The following is a 23954-nucleotide window of genomic DNA, read 5'->3' as shown; positions in this document are numbered from 1 at the left end:
CGTTACTGTAGGGCACCTGTACTCTTTCTTGGCTAAACTTTTTTACTCAGGTTGCATTAGGGGTGACTTCGTTGTTGCGTTTGCAACAAGTCTTCTGTTCATGCCTGTAGCAGACCACTTGCCTTTCATTGTGAAATTTCTTCAGAATTTTCCCCCGATCGTAGCTGCTGGCGATGCCTTCAATGTTCTCATCTAAAATGTTGCTGTGTGCCCACTTGTTCACGTGGAGCAGTCTGTGTATCAGGACTCCATCTAATATTACTGTAGAGACTTTGAGACTGAATTCTGTTTCCTCTCCTGTGGTTAAAACTGCCCCGTTTCCTCTCAAATGAATGAGAGGCAAACAACCAAAGAGGTGGATTAATTGCAAACTCCACTTAGTTCTCTGTAACTCTAACAGCGTGATGTTTAAACACGTGATCCAAGTCATGGAAAGAGAACTTTCTGAAGCTTTGTGCTGCACATGAAAATCTCTCTGCAAATATTTTTGAAAACATTTTATCCTCTTTAATCCCAGGAGCAGCACACGTGATGTCTAATTTAAGTTGCCTTTTATTATCAGTCTTGCTGTTAAGTATCCTTGGTAGGCCTTTTCACTGGGAAAGTTACGTGGTTCTGCTCTTCCAGTTTCAGAGTTTATCTGCTTTTTCAGCAATGTGGAAGGGTCTTAATGCTTTATGTTTCTTTGAGATTGTTCTTGATTTTATCAGAGCCAGTGTTTGACAGGATTCGTTCACTTCTGTATCTCAAGGAATAATAGCTACTGGGCAACCTGTTTGCCATTCTTTTGTGTGACTTTGATCATAAGCAAAGCGTATAATGCATGTAGTGTATAACATGCACAGAAAATCTCCTGTGGTAGTCCCGCTGGCAGCTTGCTAAGTGGCCAGTATTCGATGTTATTTTACCAAAATGTGTAGCTCACTCTACTTTTTTTACTGTCAAAATGAGTCAGAATGAAAAAAAAGTCGGCACAAGGACTGCTTTTGTTTTGCTGGCATTGTTGTTGCTCACCAGGAAGCTCTCTGTCCTGGTGCCACGGGATCTGAATGGTGGGAACAAATCAGGGAAGACTGCAGTAATGTTTTGGCTGGTAAAACTCTTCGGTGTGAGACCGAAGGACATCAGGAATGGTCCTGTTAGCAAACCTGTGAAATCAAACACTTAGAAAATGAGACACTAGCTTAAAGCTAGCCTCACGTTTCCCTGCTTTGGTGTTGGCATCACGGATTTGCAGTGCAGTGTGGTTGCTGCTTCTGCGCTCCTCTCTGGAGATGCAGCTGGCTGTCTGGGTTTGCCGTGACTCAGCCTCTCCTTGCAGGGCTTTGCACTGCCAGGCCTCGAGGCCGAAGAAGGGCCCCTCAGTTACTGCCACACGCGCCCGTGCCCTCTGCCTGGAAGCATCCCTGTCCTTGTGCAGGGGCGTCGCACTCCCGGTATGCAGGGCCTCTCATCTCTCTGCTCATCAAAGCTGAGAAACGAGAATGGCCAGAAGGACAGGGGCCTGCTTCTGGATCAGCAGCAGTACTGGTGGGAGAGGGAGGAAGGGGAGGTGAAGTTTACTTGTGCTGATTTCCAAATGTCAGAAGAGCGGTCATAGTTCCTTCCTCCCACCCCTTTGGTTTTGGTAGGGCAATGCTTCCCCTCCATTAGATTAGTTCTTGAACCTATGTACGTCATTCAAAACCCCTTACAGTATGAGCTGCTGAGGGTTAACTATTTGTATGATGTCTTGCCACAAGATCTTTTTTTAATATATTCGAATGTAACCTCTTTCCCATGAAAAATCTTTAAACCGTGGTACTGTATGAAAACGTTTTCATTGTTTTCTACTGAAATAACTTGCTTGTGGGTGCAAGAAATTTAATTTAAACTAAGTTAATTTCATTCTGTTTTCCAAAATTCCTTCATTTTTGAACATTGCAAATAAATAATCATGGGCTGTTTAAAAAGGCTTAAAGCAACTTGGTTTTGAGCATGACTTCAGGACGTTCTTGGACTGGGCATTACTGTATTCTAACATTTTTTAGTTTCCTTGGAAATTCCTAATGTAAAAGACTGCACTTCTAACCTAGCAAAAGCTAGTGCGATATGCTTTACTTTAATATTTTTAAGAATAAATAAATATCAAATATTTATATTAAAATTCAGCTTTGATATATGCTGGTATATTTAGTGAACTACTGTTTTGAAAAAAAAAAAAAAAGGCTGACAATAAAAGTAGAAACAAATCTGATGACTGAAAAAGCAGCCATCACTTATCACACCATTATTTATTCACTGTGAACAGCTTTAAACTCCCCCGCAAATGCCCTCAATGGAAGATGTTTAAAATGAACAAGGGTTAAATATGTATTATTTAGCATCTAATTATCTGATGTGTGATTTGGATTGTTTCTGCTGTAGATAGTTTATGGACTGAAGTCAAAATGCCACATAAGAAAATAAAAGAAAAAATAGGAAAATAAGAAAAATGCCACATTCTATTTTATACATATAGTACAGAAAAAAGGAGCACTTCTTCCCATGTGCAGGCAAACTGCTGGTGCCAGAAGTTGAGTCTAGGCATTCCAAGTGTTAGGCAACGGATATCTAAAATCACACCTAAGAATGAAAGTTAAGTATTAGGAGTCAATCTTAGATTTTAATCTACTATCCTAGCTTAATTATTACCTCTTTTTGTGTGTATGGGAGGGGTTGCTGGTTGATAAAATAATTTCATTTTTATTCTCTCAGTCTGTCAAATATTTTTTATGAGATCCAGGGGGCAGATTTATTTTTAGTAATCCTATGTTGTCATATGTCTCTTGTAGTTTGCAGATGGTTTGTGCGTTTTTAACATTATACCTTAATTTCTGCAAGTCCATCCTTGGGTGCATCAGTTGTGTATATCCACTGATTGCTCAAATCACAGATTTCTCTAGGGTTTCTTGGGAACAGTGACAGTAAAAAGGCTAGGATCTAGTAGATCTCTGTCTCCTTGTGGAAAGATTTATTGCATTGTATTGCTTTATCCTGTTTGCTGTTCTCATTGCTGGCCCAAATCCAAATTTTCTTTGAGGATTTTTATACACTTTCGGATATACAAATTGTACGTTACTGCAGGTCTCTTGTTAACAACGTTAGATGATTTTGTACTGGATGAACCAACTAACTGATTGACTCTAAAAGACCACTATCGTTCCTTGGTTTAAAGACAGGGAAGCTGGCCAAATTGTGCCATTAAAATAGTATCTTTTGCCATCCATACTCAAATTTTGGGGGGTTTGGTCGTAGACCTAATGGATGTTTTGATTTTATGGAAGAATAAATTAATCAAAAGAAGAAGCAGTATTTCTTATATCTTAAGTAGCCATGTGTATTGCTTCAGATAAAGACTGCTAGTAAAGTTATTCCAGGTATAAAATCTAATTGCTATTTAATTATTAGTAACCAAAACACATTCAGAGTTCACAGGCTTGTTCTGTTGTTGTTATTGTCTGGTTTGTTTTTTTATTAACTATCCAATTTTCTTTAAGACTTGCTATTAAAGTTTTTCTTATTTGAAATCCCTGCTTAGCAACAATAATGTTTTACCATGGAGAGATCTCAACATTTTTTTCATTCCTTAATTTATCCTTTTAAAGCAGGAAAATAGTGCTGGGCTAAACATTTCTTTCAGGTGTTTGCACACAAACTGTAATGTCACTACCACATCTTGATGGATAACTTTCCTATAAAGCAAGGTTTCAACATGTTTATAGCAGTGTGTATACACTCTATATGCAACACCTGGATTTCTATTCTTTGTTATAAGATTTTTTTTTAAAAAAAAGGGTCCCTGGATAGGCCAGTTTCTAGCTATTCATAACGCTGTGTTTGCTGTAGCAATGTTATGATGTTCCATTTTAAGTGTCTGAGAAAGGTGATTGTAAATTTCTGCCTATTCTCAAAATTGAGCATAGGTACTGCTCAGAAGGTAGCCCTCAGCAGCAGGACATCTCAGGCATCAGGGCATTCTGAGCCTTAGGAATTTCACTGCTTACAAAATACTATTTTCTTGGTTTTGTCTGTCGTAGGTGGTCTCCTTATACTAGTGATCTTGTTCCTAGAAGGCTGATGTGGTGATTCTTGGTGTTTTTCAGTTGGTGTAGCAGTACTGCCTGTGGGTTGTGAGGTTAGTGGCTGTTTTCCCCAGCAGTTTGTGTGGTGCTGTCTTTAATGATGACTCACTTAGTAGGTGTACAAGGATCCCGTGGCTTTTTTCCATCCAAACCACTCATTACCAACAGCCACCAGCTGCCATTAGCAGGAAATTCACAGAGACTCTGTATTGACTCTGTTGGCTATCTAAATTTGGCTTTTAATTTCACTTAAACGGCTCTGGATTTTTGATGAGTCCAGTTATTGAAATTGCAAGTAGCAGTGGATTACACCCTATTGCTTTAATCAGCTTACACAGTAATTCAGCTGTTTCAGAATCCCTTTTCCTCTCAGTCTTACACTTTCCCAGAAGCTTCCCATACTTTCAGAAGTAAAGTTACAATTTCGATGGCAATACAAGTCATGATTTAGTTTTAGGGGCTACTTGTTTTCACTCAAGCAGTTTTAAGCTTATGTTTATTTTTTCAACACACATTATTAACTTTTGAGGGTTTTGGAGGTAGAGTGGAACAGAAAGCTAAATTAATTAAATTTAGTTAAGGAAGAAAAAATAAAGCCATTAACTGAACAGCTTTTTAGTGACAGTTTGCAAAGCTTTGGCTGAGAGATTAGTTTACAAGAATGAAAATTGACATTGTTTATGAGCCAAGCTGCATTACGTAAAAAGCTGGGCAGTTCACAGCATTTTTTCAACCACTCAGAAGAAAACAGAATCAATCAGAAAAGAAATTGAATAGGATAATTGAGGAACTGAGGGAAAGCAAGCTTTACTGAACAATTTAGGATCAAATACATGATGAGGACTTTCCAGAAGATGGAAATCCCAAACAGAGCAGAATAGCAGAATTGTAACATGGCTTGGGTTTGTTCTAGCCTGACGAAACTAATAAATTTTGTGTCTAGCACAGTTGTTCTGAGAGACAAATATATTTTCGTGTGTATTATAGGACTAATGAGAGCATTAACGAAAAGGACACTTAGGGCAGCGTGGTAGAGGTGGATTGTGTTAACATCAAACTGCTGCTACTGTATGACAAAATGGGATTAAGATTTCTTCAGTGCTTTCCCAGAGTATAGGTTAATTAAGGTGATCTGGACAAGTTTCTACAAAAATAAAGGAAGCCAGGCTCTTTGATTTTGTGTTTAATACAAAATAATTTTAACTGACGGAAATACCCCATTTTTGCTGAAGTAGCAGTAGCATTTGATGTCCTGATAGACTCAGAAGGTATGGTGTTTAGGTCACTTAAATTTCCACCTTCTTAATCTTTTTATTTCAAATGCCTCTCTGAATACAATTGGTTAGAGAAAATCTGATATGCAAGCTACAAATGTTCAGACACAATTCTAACTTGCTTTTCCCAAGAGGTTTTCCTGCAAAGAGTGTGAGATAACTTTGCAGTGAGACGCTTTATTATTGACTTGTTCGTATTTCCCAAATCACCAATATGCTTCAAAAATTTACCACTTATAAGCAGGTTTATCTTTGGCAATTAAATGGAAAGCATTTTAAAGTGCGTTTTTTTTTCCTCAGTATTTTTTGCTTAGAGAAGAATACTATTTTCATTTTTATTTGTACCTATTTATAAGTTAAAATGTTGTTTCTTCTAGTTGGGGAAGAGAGAATATGCAATTTGAATTTCTATCCTGTGTGTTACTAACCTTTAGGTAATAATCATGTAATTCTTTAGAAGTGTTCAGCAGCCTTTGCCTTTGGTACTGCAACCTGTTCACAAACCTCTGAGAGAACCATCGCTTCTACATGTGTCTGTCAAAGTTATAATACTTTGAGTTTGTGGCAATCTATTTCTTATGATAAGTTATCTTATTATTCCCAAATCTTTATTCCTAATATTCTAGAAGGTTTTCTAGAGAAGAGCTATTCAGGTTGTTTGATTTGATTTGTGCTTTCTGGCTGAACAAATACAATCCTAATCTGTTGAATAAAACCTGGCAAATAAGCTTCTTGAACAAAAGGTTGGTTACTGAATTGTCTTTAACAAAGAAATAATTAAAGGGAATGTGGCAAGTTTTAGAATAGTAGTCATGCCACTTCTGTTTGTTGTTGTCGTTGTTTTGTTTTGACTTCTTTTTATTTATTTAATGATAGAATTTTTAGTCTTTTGGCACTATCCTGTGGAAAACATTTGGGTTAGTTTATAAGTCACAAATCAGCTACTTTCCAGTTCTTCATTCTATTCCTGTTGTAATATTTTATTAAAGTCTTAGATATCTACTTTCTTGAGTAGTCATACTTACAGAAAACTTAAAGAGAAAAAGGTGTTTCTTACTAATTTATATCTCTACAAAGGCTTTTACTTTTTTCCACTAAATGAGAAGTATTTTTAAACTTTTTAATGTACATAGTTTAAGAAACAGTCCATTACAGTAATCTGCATGTTTTTGGCTAAACAGACACACAGCTATTTATGTTCAAGCTGCCAGACACCAGAAGTGGCAGTGTGGATATTGTAAATTTGGGTTAATATGCTGTGATTTCTTTGCAAGATGGGAGTTGTGGAGTAAATATTTGTAGTGTTTTCTTGAAATAATTTTTTCAACAACTTACGCTTTTTGTAGGGGTGAAGAGGGTTGTTAGAATTTATAAAGACTTTGTTCATTCTAAAATTCTTGACAGTATATACACAAATGTATTTTGTTACATGTGATATGTTTCCCTCTCTGCAGCAGGGAACCTGCTATACCACAGCCTTTTGTGGTATCTTTCAGACTTGCAGATTAACAGTTAAATACCACATACATATAATAAGAGCAAATACAAACTGGACATTTTGCGAAAACAGCAAGCATAACTTTTTCTATCATAAGTGGGTATCTATGCTTTTTGTGCAGCAATGGGGAAAGGATTTTTGCACCATAATTCCTGATCAGGAAATACTTCATCTCAGACCTAAATGCACTAAAGGAACAACAGGAAAAATACTGAATTAAGAGTTTTGGATTTTAAATGCGTTGAATATTTGAGCGTTTGGATTTTAATATTTATAGATACTGCATTTTAGTATTTCCAGAACACAGATGCCTAATATGAAAATAATTTACATCTAAGAGCAGTTAATGTAGAAGTTGTAAATTTACATGTTTAATGTGAATTTTTGCAAACTTGGGATTTTTTTCTTCAATAGGAGATATCATTCAAAGTGTTAAATTAACTTAAAAAAAAAAAAATGCAGTTGAATTTAGCTTATATTGCTTCTTGATTTCACGAGAGGGCAATCGAAGTGACCTAGCCACTGATCAGTAAGTGCTCAAGCCTTCTGACGCTGCCTTTGCAGTGTGTTTCAGCAGTGTTCTTCAGGAACTGTGTTTCATGCTGTGTTTGAAAAACACCTGCTGCTACTCCCCTTCCCCCGGTCCTCTTGCTTGCACTGGGCACCAGAATTTGTTGCAGCAGGATTGGTGCTGATCACTCCAGCAGTAGGCACGGAAGAAGGATCTACATTCAGCTCCGAGTGAGAAAGAGTTGCAACCAGGAAAGAGTTACAGCCATGTTTTTTCATTATCTACATCCCAACACTGTTTCGGAAAAGCCCATAGTGATGGTCAGTTCCCTGTAAGAGCAGGAGCAGTCATACTTTCAGAGAGAAGTTGCACTGTGGTGTTTAAGAAAATGACTTTGCGGTGGAAAAGCTGCTATACTGGAAAGCTGCTATTACATTCCCCCTGCAAAGCCAGGTTTTTCCAGGCTGAGCAAGACCACGTTCCTCAGTTTTTTCACACAACACAAGTGCTCCAGCTCCTCCCCTCCCTCACCTCCAACTCCATCTTGGTGGTTGTCTGCTAAATTTGCTCATGATCACTGATGTCTTTCATGTTTTGGGAGACCCAAAACCAAGCAAAGTATTCTAGATGTAATTTCATGACTGCTCTGTAAAGGGGAATTGCTCACCACCTATGCTGTGGGTGAACTCCTGCCCATGCAGCCTGATACATTGTTAGCTTTCATCACTGCCAGCACACACAATTTACTCATGCTAAACCTACTGTCACCCAGGGCCTGCGTGTCCTTTTCCAAGGAGTATCCCCTCAGCCAGTCAGATGCAGGGGGTTGGTCTGTACCGGGTGCAGGACTTTGCCTTTGATTTTCATCAATTTCATTTTCTTTCAGTTGTTGCCTCTAGAGTGCTCAGCCAACCTCCCACCCCCCCATTCCCATTCCCAGTTTAGTGTTAGTAATAAACAAAAGCTTGATCAGACAAAGGGCAACTTTTTAACCTACAGAACTGATGGGAATAACACCTGGGTCCCTATATCCTTCACGTTCATCTCTAGAGCTTTGCAGTCCTTCTTTGTTCTTTCCTGCTATTCCTTGACAGTACCAGTTGTGCCCACATGCATGAACAACAACAAATAGTAGTCAAGTCAGATAAGCCTTAGCAGTTTTTCTGCAAGACCTCAAACCAAGCCATTGGCAACCAGTGAGCCTCTCATGACAGTGTTTTTTCAGCAGCTGTCTGCTTCCATTCCCTGCAGAAGATAATCTTTAACCCCTTAACAGTTTCTGCTTCCTCTTGGTCTTAGCATTGTCTTCAGGCCCGGCTGGTTTTGAGGCCTCCTTTAACGCAGGTGTCTTCCCTGTATTGGCTATTACAGCATGGTATGGTACTGATTCTGCAAGTTCAGCTCAAAGGTTAGAGAAGGAACTTTTCCTCTGCTGCCAGAAGTCCCAGGCTTCCAGCCTCTCCCATTGTGGGAATCTCCATCCACCGCTCAAGGTCTGTTTGGCCTTCCTGCTTTGCAGTGCTGGATTTGAGTTGGTGCCTCTGCAAGATCTCTGCAGATACCATGTAAATCACCTGTTTGTAGAGTCATACAAGGACGTGGGTTGGAAGGACAACAGGAGGTCAGCTAGTCCAACCTGCCCAAAGTAGGTCCAGTTAGATCAAGTTGCTCAGGTGCTTACCCAATCAAATTCTGGAGATCATACTTCCCCAATGGTCTGCCCCTGCTTACTGCCTCCAGTAGGTCTTTCGTTTGGCTGTTCTGTATGCCAACCAGCAACCATCTCCAGGTGAGATCACTGTTGCCATCTGCCCAGGGGAGAGGCTTGAGGCATTTCTTGCAGCCCCCAAACCAGGTGGCTGTTTCCTGCCTCTGGAGCTTTGTCAGAGTGAAGGCCTCTCATGTCTTGGGGATGCCTTTTTCAGCCAGTGCGAGGGCCTGAGTCCTGTGGCACCTCACAGCTGGTTTTATGAAGTCCCACGCTGCCTGCAGCAGTCCCTTGCCACATTGATATGCAGGCTACCCTGTTAACTGCTGAAGTCATTATGTAAAATGCATAATTCTATGCATTGTTTTAGCCTTTGCTTTCTGAAAAAGCTATCTCTATCAAAATACTGCAAAATTTCATGGGGGAACAAATCTTTGTCTCTGGAAATGGTTATTTTCAACACCACTTGTAGCAGCACTTTTTTCAGTAGAAGAAATTAAACAACTTGAACTTCAGCCTGTTTTGTTTACTGATTTTTAAAAAAAACATAAAAGCTTCTTAAGTATAAGTATCTAAGTATAGCTGTTGTTTTACTAAACAAATATTTTTGTTCAATATGTGGTGATGTCATTCTGGAGCCTTTCAGTTTTGTCAGGAATGCTTGTGTTTTAGAAATATAATAGTAAATTCTAATTAAAAAAAAAGGGGGGGGACCCCAAACCTAATTCCTAATAACAAGCAAAAGTACGACTGAAACTTTTTGTTAATCTGGTTGCTATGCATCATGTTGATAATTCCTTCAAGAATTTTGAATCCCTACACCATTAGCATAATATGTGGTTTTCATATCCCAGCATGTTGGACTAACATTTTGATAAGCTGAAGGTAGATACCTACCAAAAAAACTAGGGAGGACATTGTCAGCCATTGACTGGTAATGGATTTGAGGATATACGTCAGAGTTGTCTGATGTGTGGTTTGCAGTTTTTCTAATCTGTATTGGTAGAGCACCTGGGGGCTGACACGGTGGCTGTGAATGAATTTCCAGAAGAGAGCCTTTCTCGCAAACACTGCGGTCTAAATTAATGAAACAAAGGAGGGGGGATTGTGACAACTAATAACGCTAAGGCACTGGAAGTCATGTCAGAACAATTCAAAGCTTTCCAAGTAAGTGAAGAGCCTTTGCTCAGCTACTACATTAGCTGCTCCAAATAGATTACGTTGTTGTTTCTTTTCCCCAAAAGCTGTGGAACAGAAAAAAAGCAGTATCGAGAATGTAGAATGAAATGACTTGGAAGCGTCTTTCAGACAGCACGCTACCTTGCTAATCCTTTTTTGCTAATCCTCGTCCATGTTAGTACAGCCGTTTTTAACAGCAGGTGACAGCTGTGATTGCAGTGAAACGATGAGTATGGCTTAGTTGTGACCGTAAAGTAGGTCAAACCCTCTATATATTCATTGAAAGATAGTAAACGTCTCATCTTATTTTAAGAACTAGTAAACTGTGTGTATTTATGCACGTGTGAAAACATGCAAAAACTCCAGTATTGATGTATTTCTTTCACCCACAGAGGATGGCCCAGTGTTAGTAATTAAGTCAGAACATACTGTTTGATCCTAGGAAACATTAATGTACAAGCACCATGAAGAACCTGTAGAATAGTCGTGGTGTTAAGGCCATGCCGCTTAAAGGTCTGCATTTGTTACAAACTTTAGGCATTTAGAAATCACATTTAAATTCTTTAATTTACTTTTCTCCACGGTGTCATATCTCCACCCCTTCACTTCTTTCACTTGTTAGCAAGTGAAAAAAATAGGTTAGATGGAGTCTTCAGTGCAGTTGAACTTCACCCTTAAACAAAATCAAGGATGTTTAATGTTGAAGATTATTATTTGATTTAATGAGAGCTATGCTTGGGCAGTTTTGAAAAAGCTTGTCAACATCTTTTCTGTAAGCGTCTCTTGGTTTTCTTGAGCTGGCTGAAATTGTAGAGGTACTGAATTGAGAAAACATTTTCTTTTTTTTTGTCCCCATAGAATAATAATTCATACTTTGTATAGATGTAGAAACCTTTCCAAAAAAAAAAGACTTTCAGAATAAGTTATCTGTTTGTATTGGAAGACATATCCTGGTCTGGTCAGGGTGATAGAGCTTTGAGTTTCTGTGATTGTATTAAGTGTGAAAATTAGTGGCATGGAGATTTTCTTTGATGTAATCATATTTTCTCAGAATTTCAAGGAATACTTGAGCAGTTTTTCACAACTGCTGGATATGCTTTTTGTGGTAGAAACACCTAGAAGGCAATTTTCTTTGTAAAAATCCTGGTGTGCTCAAAGGGTGTTCCTTGGCTTCCTCTAGTGCCTATACTTGCTTCTTTACATTTCCTTTCCCCTCTTTTCTGTAGGAAAACTGCTGCAGCAACTAGGTGGGTGGCCAAATGCCCTGTTTACAAACCAGTTTCTTGGAAACCTCTCCACTTTATATGATTTTGTTTCTGTTGGTATTCTTATTTGATCCACTGCCCTGCACAGTGACAACTTCTTATTTTTGACTATCCTCAACTTCAGTTATTTATTTGTTTTGAAGTTAATCTTTTTTGCTCTTATCTTGAAAATGATCATAATGCACTCATTATTTGTAATCAGATCTTTGACTTAAAGTGCTCAAAACAAACAAAATACTTCTTTTATTTAATTGAAGGTCAGAAAGAAGTGCTAATCTGGACACACCTGGACAGTAAAGTCAGTAGTGCATGAGATTATAAATCATACATTGTGAGTCCAGGGCTGTTTGACTTGACTAGACATATTGTAGTTTTTTTTTGTAATGAAGAACAAAAGCACAGAAGCTCAACATGAAGTTTGAGTATTGTGCCTTGAATTGTACAGTTTTACCTCATCTTTGCATTTGAAAGAATCATTCATATAAAAATCTGATGTGAACTGAGGTCCTGTAGAAAATGCAAGAAAATGTTCAACCTTTATATGTGAATAAAAAAGAAAGTTGTTGTGTCAAGACAATTATTTTTACTAAAACCTTAAATGATTTAAATAGTAATGCTTCTTATGCAATAATGAAAATATTCAGGCTTGTATACTTCCTCTGTGCTTTGATAAAAGTGTGAACAACATTCTATGTCTGAAGGAGACTCTCATGCTTAGAACTCTCATTGTTTGCTTTCTGTGAAGACATTGTGGGGACAAACTAAATTCAACTAACGTAGTATCAGTCTATTTTTTCTCTTTATTTTCTATACTAATAACAGCTGTCATTATACATATACTTTCAATAAGTTTACAAGTGTTTATTTCTTCTTAACATTCTAGGTTTGTTGCTCTGACCCCTTGGAGAGTGTATCATCTGACTTCTCTCATAATACTTGGAGTGCTAGTTCTTCAGATAATAAAGGATTTGGTCTTATCTAGGATAAAAGGTAGGTCAGTATACTGATAGAGTTCCTTGCTTAAACACCCACAACTTCTTTACAAAATCCTCTTTAATATTATGATACAAGGATTATTGCAAAAATATTAGCTAATTTCTGAGTGAAATGACATAATCTACAATGATCTATTACCATGTGCGGTAAAGTTCTACTATATTTTAGAGACAGGGCATTATGAGATTTGTTTCAGCATGAGTATAATCAGTTTCAATGAATAGTCATTCTTGTATTTTAACTACAAGGTCTCAAAATCCATTATCTAAAATACAAAGTTTTTCTGAAAGTTCCTACTTCTTCTGGCATTACTCTAATTAGATCACTGTTGGAAAGTTGTGGAAATCTAATATAAATTGGTCAACTTTGTAATGGATTGTGAAATAACCTATCTTTCTCACAGTTGAAATAAGTGAAACAGTATTTTTTTCTAGTTTTTGGAGTGTTCCATTTCCAGTGTGTACAGTCTTATCTAAATACTACCAAATTAAAAAAGGATTTATTGGCTGTTTTTTATGTTGTTGTATTTGTTTTAACTTTTTTTTGTCCTGTACTTCATTACCATCTTGAAAATTCTCTGGCAAAAGGTTGTTCATCAACGTGTATTTCTTGTTGCTAGGAAGATTTTCTGAAGTGGCTTATTTTGCTTTTTCTTTGACGTTGAATAAGGTGCAGTGTTTGAAAAAATGCAAAGGAAAGCAGGAAATAAGTGTCAGAGAATCACAGTATTCCTCTGCAACATTGCTAGCATTTCATTTTTGACCTCCACAGCCTATTCTTTCCTGCTAAGTTACAGCAGTTATTCACAACCTTTTTGAAACACATTTCATTGTCACTGCCTTCTGCGGAGTCTCCATTACCATTGTTTCCTGCTTGAGTGATGCAAACTTAGAGGCCAATTTAAAAAGCTTAGCATGATTTGATTTCTAGACTCTGTGTTGTATAAATAACCGCTAATGTTGAATACCTCACCAGTTGGAAGGTGGTGATTTACACAAGTAAATCTTAGCTGTAATTACTGACTAATATTTTTGTATTGAGCAAATCCAAGATGTACCACTGTTGACCAAGCTACCATCTATTCTTCATTTCTCTTTCGTCTGTTCCCCAGCTTTATGATTACAGAATCATTGTTTTACTACAGTTAAATGTATTGCCTTCGGTGGTATTGTACACAAAGTTCATGAACAGTTAGGTTTTTGAACCTAAGAATAGAAATCTTGTAGTGACAATTGGTGTCACTCCAAACAGCGGAAAAAATTCTTCCTAGGATAACACTTCTGTAGGGCTACTTCACACTTCCAGCCAGCCACTAGATGGCAAGACTATTACAGAGTCATAAGGAGTGTAGAAACTGGTTGCCAGTTTGCAGCTGTAAAGCAAAAGTTATGTTGGTTATCTCCTTCCACATGAAAAAATAGCAACATAATAAAGTATTTTTTTCATTAAGGTTTTAAGCTGATATGTGAAGTTTACATAAAAGACTTTTTTCTGAGAACTGTTAGTTTTGTTTAGTTTTAAATGTTAGGGAGAATTCCGTATTCATTTTGTCCTTTATTCATAATCAACGTGCAGATTTAGAAGAAAAACCTATATGTGATTTCTGTTTTAGTGCATTGTGTGTCATCTTACATTCTCACAATTGCAGGTGCACAGCTCTGGAGGAGAATCACTGACAAGTAGGTATATCATTTTTAATATTCTGGATATATAACATATTTTCTTACAGTGAATCTGGGATTTAAAACACAGTCTACTTACCCTGCAATTAAAACAGAACATGAATGATTTTGATATTTGCATTTTTTCTAAATTTGTTACTGCTTGTTCCAATTTTAATTGTTAATAACTTTCTGCAAAGTATTTTTTCTGATTTGTATTATAATAAAGAATACCGTAATGTCAAATAATTCTAGAAATGCTTTTTCTTATTATGATTATCACATTTTGTGTTTTCTGGGAATTAGTGTTTGCTTTGAAATCAGTTATGAGGGAAAAACACTGTTGGTTAAGGAAGTTAACTTTCTTTTAGAACATCGTTACACAAGTGCTGTCCAGAAGCAGGTAAGCTTGCAGTGGTTTCCCTTATCTTTGTAGTAGCCAATACAAATAATTGCTTTCCAATTTCGTTTAAAATAAAAATTACTTGATATCCGTAGCAATATAAATTAATAATTGTGAATTCAGTTGTCTTGCCACTGGGCTGACTCAGTTTACAGGCAAATGTTTGTATAATGTTGGTAGGGTAGAGTACGTAATCAATTTAATTCGTTTTGGATTTGTACAGTGTCTCTAAATGCTTTACAGACAATTTCCAAAATAAAAGTTTGTATGGTAAAAATATTATTCTTCTAAATAGACCACCATGGCTAGTTGGACTTCTGGATAATTTGCAATAACAGGAACACAAGATCAGTCCAAATATCCAACTAGCAAAGTATCTTCTCTCTGAAGGTGGCCAGCCAGGAGGAAGATGGCCAGCAAAGTAGTATGTAAGAGCAGGACAAGCTTTTAAGATGTTTCTCCTGGTATACTTTCCCAGCCTCCAGCAGTTTACAGTTAAAGGACTTCTGGGTTCCAGATGTGGTGTATTTTACTTAACCCCTCCAAGCTGTTCTCAGCGGACCAGAAAAGGTCCATGAATATGTCTCGTTGCTTTTCTTATTACAAAATTCTGGTGTTCTTGGTATCCTATAGCAGAAAGACCCATAGCTGAACTACGTGTTCTGTGAAAAACACAGCCTTGTGTTTTTTTACTGTTATATGATAGTTTCTTAATCCTATCCTACTTTTTTTTTTTTTGGTTAGAAGAGTTAGTAAACGATCACACTGTTGATAATCTTCAGCAAGCCGTGACTTTATAAACTTTTATCCTGTCCTGTTAAGTCCATGGCTACTTAATTGTTTCTAAAATAGAAGCTTTCTTTAGGTTTGATATCTTCATTGTGATTTTCTGGACTTTTCTTCCATTTCTGTTATCCTTCTCGTAACGGGTAGGCAGAATTAGAAATTGTGTTCAGCTTTCAGGGAGACTTTGGACTATACATTAATATAAAAATGCCCTCATAATATATCCTAATGCTTGATTGACTTCTTAAACCTCTACTGAGCACTGAATTGATGTTTATGTGAATATATAATCTCAAAATTATGTTCCTGAGTAGTAAAGGTTAGTTTAAAGCCCATGTGACGTTAATTTTCTTTTTTCCCCTGTATGAATCTCTTAATTTTTACAGACATTTCTTCCATCTTTTGGCAAGCACATTGCTTGATGCTTTGTTGAAGTTCTGCAGTTCTTTGCAGTTGGTCTTCATCTTTACCAGAATAATTTAGCATTGTAAGGAGACTCATCTTACTGTTCACTCCTTTTTCCAGAATGTTGTACAGACAGTTCAAAACTGTCTTTTATTTTCATACTTGCAAGGACTTCCTCTCATATTCCATGACTTTTTAGCCTCCATAAGAGCATTTTCTGAGAGCCCTTGTTGAAAGCCTTAGAGGAAATGCAGGTAATTTTTTATGAATATCAGTGTTCATCTTCAGTCTCGCTGACTTTGAAAGCACAAATGGTTTGTGATGTGATGTCCCTTTAAAAATTGTGCTTGCTGTCTCCCAGTGTACCATAGAACAGGCATGCATGTTCTTCATTAGATTTTCTGACAATTTGCACAGAACAGAGATGAGTCTTTACTGATTTGCAGTTCTCTGGCTCTGGCATAGCTCCTCTAAAAATGGATGTTGCTTTAGACACTTAACAGTCCTCTGGTTAAGGCGCTTTGAGAGGTTATTTAACATAAGTGACATTTCAACTGTTGCATTCTAACTTTCAGTTAGAACTCTTTCAAGCTCATGTAAAGACTTTGCATTTTTTTATGCCGTGGGTGTTTACGGTTCTTTTGTTGAGCACGTGTGCACATTGATCAGGTTGAAAATGGAATAACTGCTGTAAGACATTGGGGCTGGTGCTCCAAAGCTTTTTGTTTTCCTTGGTCTTGGACATGAAAGACTGTTCTCATGTTATCTTACATTAGCAAGCTGTGTTAAACATATCCCCATACTGCTGGTTAACAAAAACCACTACCCCATGGAGAATCACATGCTCTTAAATAAGATACAGAGAAAAAAATTAATAGATCTATGTTGCTTTGAATGCTTTGCTTGTTCTAATAGGTCAAATGTGTTCACAACCATTCTCTGGCACTGATGTTCACAGGCACAAAAGAACTGAGTCCATAGCATTTAATTGCTCTATGGTCCAGGCAGAATGTCCACGTGCAGGTTGGAAATGATTTCTGGTCTGTGCCAACTGCAAAACTGCTTAGAGGAGGTACCGGGAGAGTGCTAGTTGGCAGGTGCCAAACCTATGCCAAGAGCTATATTCATGGTTTAACTTTACAAAGGACCAGTCCTAGCACACAGCAGCATTGACACACACTTCTGTTTATCAAAATAGACAGAAAGTAACAAATGATACAAACAGGCTAATTTCCTACTTTACGTTTGTTTCCCCAACTGGAACTGGTCCTCAATCTCATTGGGAGATAGGGTTGATATTCTGATAAGGGATGATGATAAGCCAAACTTCCCTTGAAGCTATTAAAGTTAATTGCATTAAACAATCTTTTGCTACAGTATATCCAAAGGGGATAAAACTGCAAGTGCTTTATTAACCAATAACTGTTTATATTCAGTTCTGTAAGTTGCACATAGTTTTGCAGTCCATGATATTTCATAATATTTATTAGTACATTTGCAGAACTGAGTGTACTAGTGTCCACATACAGCAAAATGTTTTTTAAATGCTGATATTGTGATCTCCAGCTAGTCAAGGATTGAAATTCTTATTTTGCCTTCACTGGCATCAGGTAAAATCTTTAACTATAATCATTAAGAGGTTCTTGCTTGTTTCTTACAAGTTGTTTTACATAACAAAATGTAAAAAATGCTCAACACCTTTTAACAGCAAGAATAATTGTTCAGAAGTTATTTCATACCTTTGTGTAGATTCTTCCCTGTGCTACAGGTATGCAGGTCAGCAGCATGACAGTGAAGCATTATCCTGAACTGAGGGTTAGGGAGCTGGGCTGGCTGAACCTGGGCTAGCAGACAGATACCCACCCGCCTGTGTGCACACTCACCCTTCTCGGTAGTGCTAGGGGAGAAGACGGGAGGAAAACCTTAGCTGGATGAGATAAAACAGGGAGATTTGCTGGTGATGGTAACTGGTAGGCAAATAGACTCAACTTGAGGAAAGTTAATCTAATATAATGACAATTAAAACAGATTTGGGTGGAGAAAAACAAAGACATCTTTGTTAAAACAACACCTTTCTTTTTCTCCCTTTCCAGGCCCAATCTCCCCCTCCATTCCCCACTCCTCTTCCTCCTGAGCAGGGCAGGGGGCTGGGGCTGGGGCTGGCCCTTGCAGCTCCTCTCAGCCTCTCCCTTCCCCAGGCTGTCCCCGAGGCAAGTCACCGCCATCTTGGCTGCCGGGCCCAGCCGTGACCTTTGGTAGGGCCAGAGGAGCCTGCACCGGGCAGCCCTGGCATCGCCCTGCGCTTTGGCAACAACACAGACACACACCCTCACCCGCGGCTGCCCACAGCCCGTATACAAGCTTAGTGAGGGGGAAATTTTTGTTTCATATGTATGCATAAACATGAAAAGCTATCTATATGGTTCTTCCCCTAATGAAACTATTATTGACTTTTAAATTTACAAAGTAAATGAAGGAAAAAAAACTGGAATTCAATGCACTTTCTATCATTTAAAAAGCTTTTTTTTTCCATTAATGCTGATGATTTTTTCCAAACATCTGCTTTTTTTGGATGTGTTTTGTTTTTAAGAAGAGCTTTTGTAAAGCGTCACTTTTAAAGCTTCCCAGTTTCATGATCAATCCCAATTTTAGGATTGATTTTTTTTATATTTATGAAAGTTGTACAGTAGATGTTCAGAAATCATTATAATCATGGAGACGTTGCTTTTGGTAGCACTGTGTACAGCAGTCTAATTCCTTTTGACTTTTACTAAAGGATACCCAATCTTTTCTTTCCATACATGATACAATGTGATGCTCAAGACCATTACAATATGATCTTGGATGTCACTGTGTCTTAGACCCGATGGTTTTAAGCTGTTACCATGCATTCTCTGTCTGGCTGTAGCCACTTTTTCTTGAAAGAAAAAGAAAAAAAGAGCACTTTGTTATGCAATTCTGGTTTTGAAAATTAGTCAGTATCTCACTGTGATGTTTCATAAATGGTAGCACAGCTTTATGAGGATTTTCAGAGTAAAACTTTGTGTTGCACTATTATGTTTGCCTTGTGATAAAATATCACTGTTCTGATCATTGCAGTTTTTCGCAACATTCACGTACATTGCACATCCCTTCTGCTGCAGGTATACTCTAAGCATCAAAGATCTAAGCATTAAGAGTCCTTCAGTGAAGATATTTTTAATTTGTTGCACTTGCTTTCAGTCCTTGTTGATCTTTATTGAGCACTGCTCAAGCACTGACAAGGTAGAGCAACATGCTTCTTTTTTGTTGTCCTACCTCAAATGGAGAATGGTAATTGTCTCCTGTTTAAAATGTGTCTATGTAAGAAGACTCGTGGCTTCTGTTTGTAATGGAGACATTTACTACTACCTGATGTTAAAAAAAAATTTCAAACCAGACCAAGATGAGATCTCATCCTGAACCTTTCTCAGTGCATTCTGTTTCTGAATTTGCTTCTGTTCCTGAGGAACTTCTAAAAGGGTTCTCCTGGCTCTGCTTTCTGGAGTGAAGAACCTTTCTGGGAAGAAACCCAGAGTGGGGCTTGCCTAGCAGATAGACTTGCACTCTCCCATTCCCAAGAGGAGGGAAAAATAAGAATACGCATTACCCTGAACAACATGTCTTATCCATTGCTGCCCACATTTCGTCAGACCAGTCAAGATTTAGACTTCCGTAAGAGGAAACGGGAACATTAAAAGAAAAGAGGCTCTTCTTGGTTGCAGCTTCTAACTGGCAGCCGTCTTTATATTGAAGCCATTTAGTACTTCATGTTGAAAACCATGAGCTGATCATGAAGTTCTGTTCAGTATCTGGCCAGATTGGATATTTCTAAGATTATAGCCTCACTGACAGAAGCCTACAGACACACAGAGGTTATTGTCCAGAACATACCTGTTTCTTGCTAATCCCCCCTTCAGTACCTCACTCAGACATTTCTTTCATGACTTTACCATGGTGGTGGATGTGGCTTCCGAGAGCTGTTGAAGTTGCTGTGTACTTTCAGGAGAACAAATGTTATTGATAGAATACTACATCCATTACTAGGCTAGCAGGTGTTAAATCCCTGCCTTGGTAGATCAGCTTCAAATTCAGAATGTAATTTTTCAAGAGCTGAGTTCACCTTTTGACCTACACAAATTCCATGCTTGTGTCAGCCTAGATCATAGAAGTCTGTATACATTATAATGGTCATTGCAGTCTGTGAAGAGCAGTATTCTGTACTGACAGTATGTAGAGCTTGAAAGTCATAGAAATGTTTGGTTCTTGCTTGGTCTTGTTTGTTGTTTTCTTCCAAGAAGAAAAAAATCTTTCAAATATAACTCCATAATGCACTGGTGCAAAATTCTCCTAGTATGTCACAGACAGCAATCGAAAAAACTCGTGCTATCACAAAAGATGAATAATTCCCCATTCCATCAAATTACCACACTGTGAGGATGTGCTTCATTTATTATGTCTGAGGCTTTACTTACATCTGATTTGCATATGCTTTGCCTGCTGCATTGGTTTAAGACAGTCTTTTAGTCATTTGACTGAAGATTCCTGATCTAGCCTGCTTAGTCGTCTTTCGTGATCAATTAAGAAAGAGTAGAAATACGTTGTGAGGTAGATAGCATGATTTATCTTGTCCTAAATCAGATGTCTGTAGGCTAGCCAGATATGTCCTACTTTTTGTTTCCCTTGAATATACTGTAAACCTAGGGTGAGGTAAGTAAACACATAAGGTCCTTGTATCATTCTTTCCTGTTGCTCTGAAGGCCTATCTATCTTAAAGATGTCATTGAACGATGCTAATGCCTACAATAAGAAGCGCTCTCTTGCAGCAATGTGCTGGGATACCGTTACACAGCAGTAATAACTGCAGGGTTTGACAGACAAGCCTGGGGACTAGATTTACCTCAGTCACTATGTATGCAAGCAGTTTTTGTGAATTGAATATCCAGCACAGTATGATTGCGCCTTCAGATCGCTCTTGAGACCTTGAGGATATGCTGCTTAATCATATCTCAAAACAAATGTCCTTTCCCTCAGGGTGTTGCTGAGATCTGTTTGAAGATGAGCAGATTAGGTAATAAGAGATTTCCATTAGGAAAACGAAACAGAATCACGGTTATAACAGAAATGTTTCTGCTTTATGCTTGTTAATCCATCTCCTTGATGTGGTACATAGTAACAAAGCTAAAGTAAGCCAAAGCCAGTCATCTGTGGGCCAGTGCTGAGACGGGGCTGTTGCTATCAGTTTCTGTTGCTCAGATGCTCAGTCTTGGTTTGGTCATCAATATTAGATCTGTTCTTCACATGGCTATACACAACTGCATGAAGTCTGGTAACAGACATTAGAACAAACAAAAAAACACTTCCCTGTGGATCTCTTAAATGCCTCAGCAGACAGAGGGCAGGATATAGTCTAGTAAGCAAAAATATTCTTCAGAATGCAAATATTGCCTTCTTGGGTTGCTTCAGTGTAATCTGAAGGCATCAAGTGCAATCAGAGTTCTACTCCTGACAAAGTTTGCTGTTCTGTTCATTTTAGCTCATATGTTCCTATGAGTTTATGTTGTGAAATATATATAGCTACATAAAAGCTATACAACATACCTCAAGTAGTTCTCCTTAAACATATGACTTTTACATGTTTTTGGTTTAAAAAAAAAAAGTGGTTGCAGTCCTGCAGAAAACAGATATGTGCTTGTGGAACTACAGTCTTAGCAAATGAAATGTGAGCTTTATTTACAGATTGAATTTAGATTTTATTTATACAGTAGCCACTGTACTGCTCAAATATAAAAATGGAATTATTCTGTTTTAGATAATGCATTGTCCCGATTTATATAGCAACATGCATGGTTAAATATTATACTCTCTCTCTCTCTCTCTCTCTCCCCATACATATATATAAAAGCCCAAGCTCCTGTAAATTGCAGAAAAAAATGTATCCATTATAAAAACAGCTTGACGCTAGTATTTTTTTTTAATAGTGCGTTACCTTTTTCATGCTTAGTGGTTGGTCATTCCCAAGTTGTTAACTTAGTTCTCGGGTAGCGGGTTCTTCTTCAGAGTTTACTTTTATATTTGGTAAACTACAAAATCAACACTCTGGTAACATTTGGTATATTAGTTTTCTTATAGGAACAAAAAGTAATAAAAGTTTAATAGAAAGTCTATAACTTAGGCAAGAGTCACACTTGAAGTCTGAAGAGCATTTAATGTGTTTTCCTATACACCTATACTTGCTTCTTTGTTGGTTGGCTCTTTTCTTAAGCCCAGGGAAAGGAAGGAGGTGGCATAACCTTTGTAGATACTCTGTATTGTGTATCTTAACTGTATCTTTTGTTGGTTTGTTGTAGTTGGTAGTTCTGCTTTTGTTTTTGTTTTTCTGCATGTAACGGATTTCTTCTCACAAAAAGAGTGGCTTACAAACTTTTGAGGTCAGACCAACTTCCCGTGATTCTCTAGTAATTTGTCTTCAATGTGATTCTTCCTGAGCCATCACATGACATTTCCATCTTCCTCAGCTCCAGGAGCTCAATTCAACTTTTGTTATGGAGTTTGCATGGAAGAGGTGAGAGGAGAAAATACCGGAATTGTCTAGCCTCTTTACAATTACCAAACATTGCTTATCTACTTCTGTAACTCTAACTTGTTTTCTGTCCCTATCAGGTAAAAATAGCAATAAGGCATTCTTGTGATATCAAGAAAAAGTAACTTCTGAGGAAGCAAGGGCAGAAGCAAAGGACCAGGGGAATTTAACTGAGGTTTCTTTAGCTGTTTTTAACTGGGATATATTCCATCACCCCAATTTGATATTTGCTGACTTGTGATTTAGGCTTTTTGAAACTTTGATCATTCATGTTGCTCTTTTCTCAGTATCCATGTATTTCTTAGCATGTTACGTCAAACCAAGGCCTTCTCATTGTTAAGTAAAAGAGATTAATTGTGCTATATATTATAAACATCTTGCAAATACATCCCAGGCATAGATTTATTTTCTCTGAGACTATTGCAAGTAACTTCCAGCTGCTTAGATTCTGATGGGAACACTCTTCTTTTTCTCTATAATATTTGTTTAGTATTTCTATTTTTTGCATTTGTATATTTGGCTCATTGAATATCATACATCCCTGGTGAATTTGACAGGTTGATAGTTTCCTATCATTTTTCAGTCTGAGTTCCTCTGTGAACCCTGATTCTGTCTGCTATAGCATCTGCCACTCCTCCCAGGGTATTTTCACTGAGTCATCTGAAGGATTAGCACAGGTATTCCATGAAAGTGCTAAGGATGTATAAATCTCATATAATGAGATTTTTCTAATATTTGCCTTTTGGTGTGACTTTTTTATTAAATGTGCAGTTATTGGTACTGCATATAGGACATATTTTAACAGTTTGTTTTTAAATCTTATATAGGAAAGTTTCAGAAGCATTACAAGAGTTAAGATGTATGCTCCTATTTTCTTCTTTACTGCAAGTTAATTACTTTTAAAAAGAAATATGCCTTCTTTTTTGCTTGTTTGTATATGGAGTAATCCTTGTTGACTGCTTTAACAGCTTCTCAGCTGTGTTATTAAATTAGTATCTCTCCAAGTATCCAAGTGAGAGCAGTTGATCTGAAATTGCCTGGATCACTCTATTTTTCTACCTTTAATAAACTGTAACACCTGAAGAAATGGATTAGTCTTTTCATTCCTGTCTTTTCCTCTAATAATATTTTTTTAATTCATTAACTAGTCGTAGTCAGAATTATCAAGAGTTATTTAAAAATTTGTAAACTATTTAGACAGCTCTGACAGGTTTATTAGTTACTGTATATTTTGGCTTGGGTTTTGCAGCACCAAGGTACTAGGGAGTCATTCAGGAGATTGTCCTTGTTTACTTCTGATTTTTTTTCCTGTTCTTCTGATAGCAAAAGTGTTTTTGTGCAAATCTTTAATTAAACTTTAAGATACAGAAGAATACTGAAATTTCTATCAAATCAGACTGTCCAAGCTGATCATTTCTAAGCGTTTTGAAGCATTCTTTTTAGTTTCTTCTCATGGATAAATGAATGCTATTTCTTGTATAAATCAGAAGGAGAAATAGCATGGAATAGGAGTTTTCATGTGGAGGCTTCTAGAAGTCCTTGTACATAGCATTTTGTCAGTTTG

The 23954-nt window shown here is 37.4% G+C and overlaps 1 protein-coding gene across 2 annotated transcripts in view; it reads left to right on the top strand.

The window, feature by feature from the left end:
* The first annotated feature begins 4072 nt into the window (after positions 1-4072).
* Positions 4073-23954, top strand: part of RETREG1 (reticulophagy regulator 1) — a 60069-nt gene continuing 40187 nt past the window's right edge. Inside the window, exons 1-3 of one of the 2 annotated variants that reach the window (XM_040550259.1) lie at positions 4073-4156; positions 12422-12528; positions 14183-14217. The gene's annotated coding sequence lies outside the window, so the exon portion shown is untranslated. The remainder of the gene's footprint in view (positions 4157-12421; positions 12529-14182; positions 14218-23954) is intronic. The other variant, XM_040550258.1, reaches the window with a different exon arrangement.

Source organism: Cygnus olor, chromosome 2, assembly GCF_009769625.2.
Source record: "Cygnus olor isolate bCygOlo1 chromosome 2, bCygOlo1.pri.v2, whole genome shotgun sequence".
Taxonomy (NCBI): Eukaryota; Metazoa; Chordata; class Aves; order Anseriformes; family Anatidae; genus Cygnus; species Cygnus olor.
Note: the sequence above shows the minus strand (reverse complement) of the source record. Positions and strands in the feature narration are given on the sequence as shown.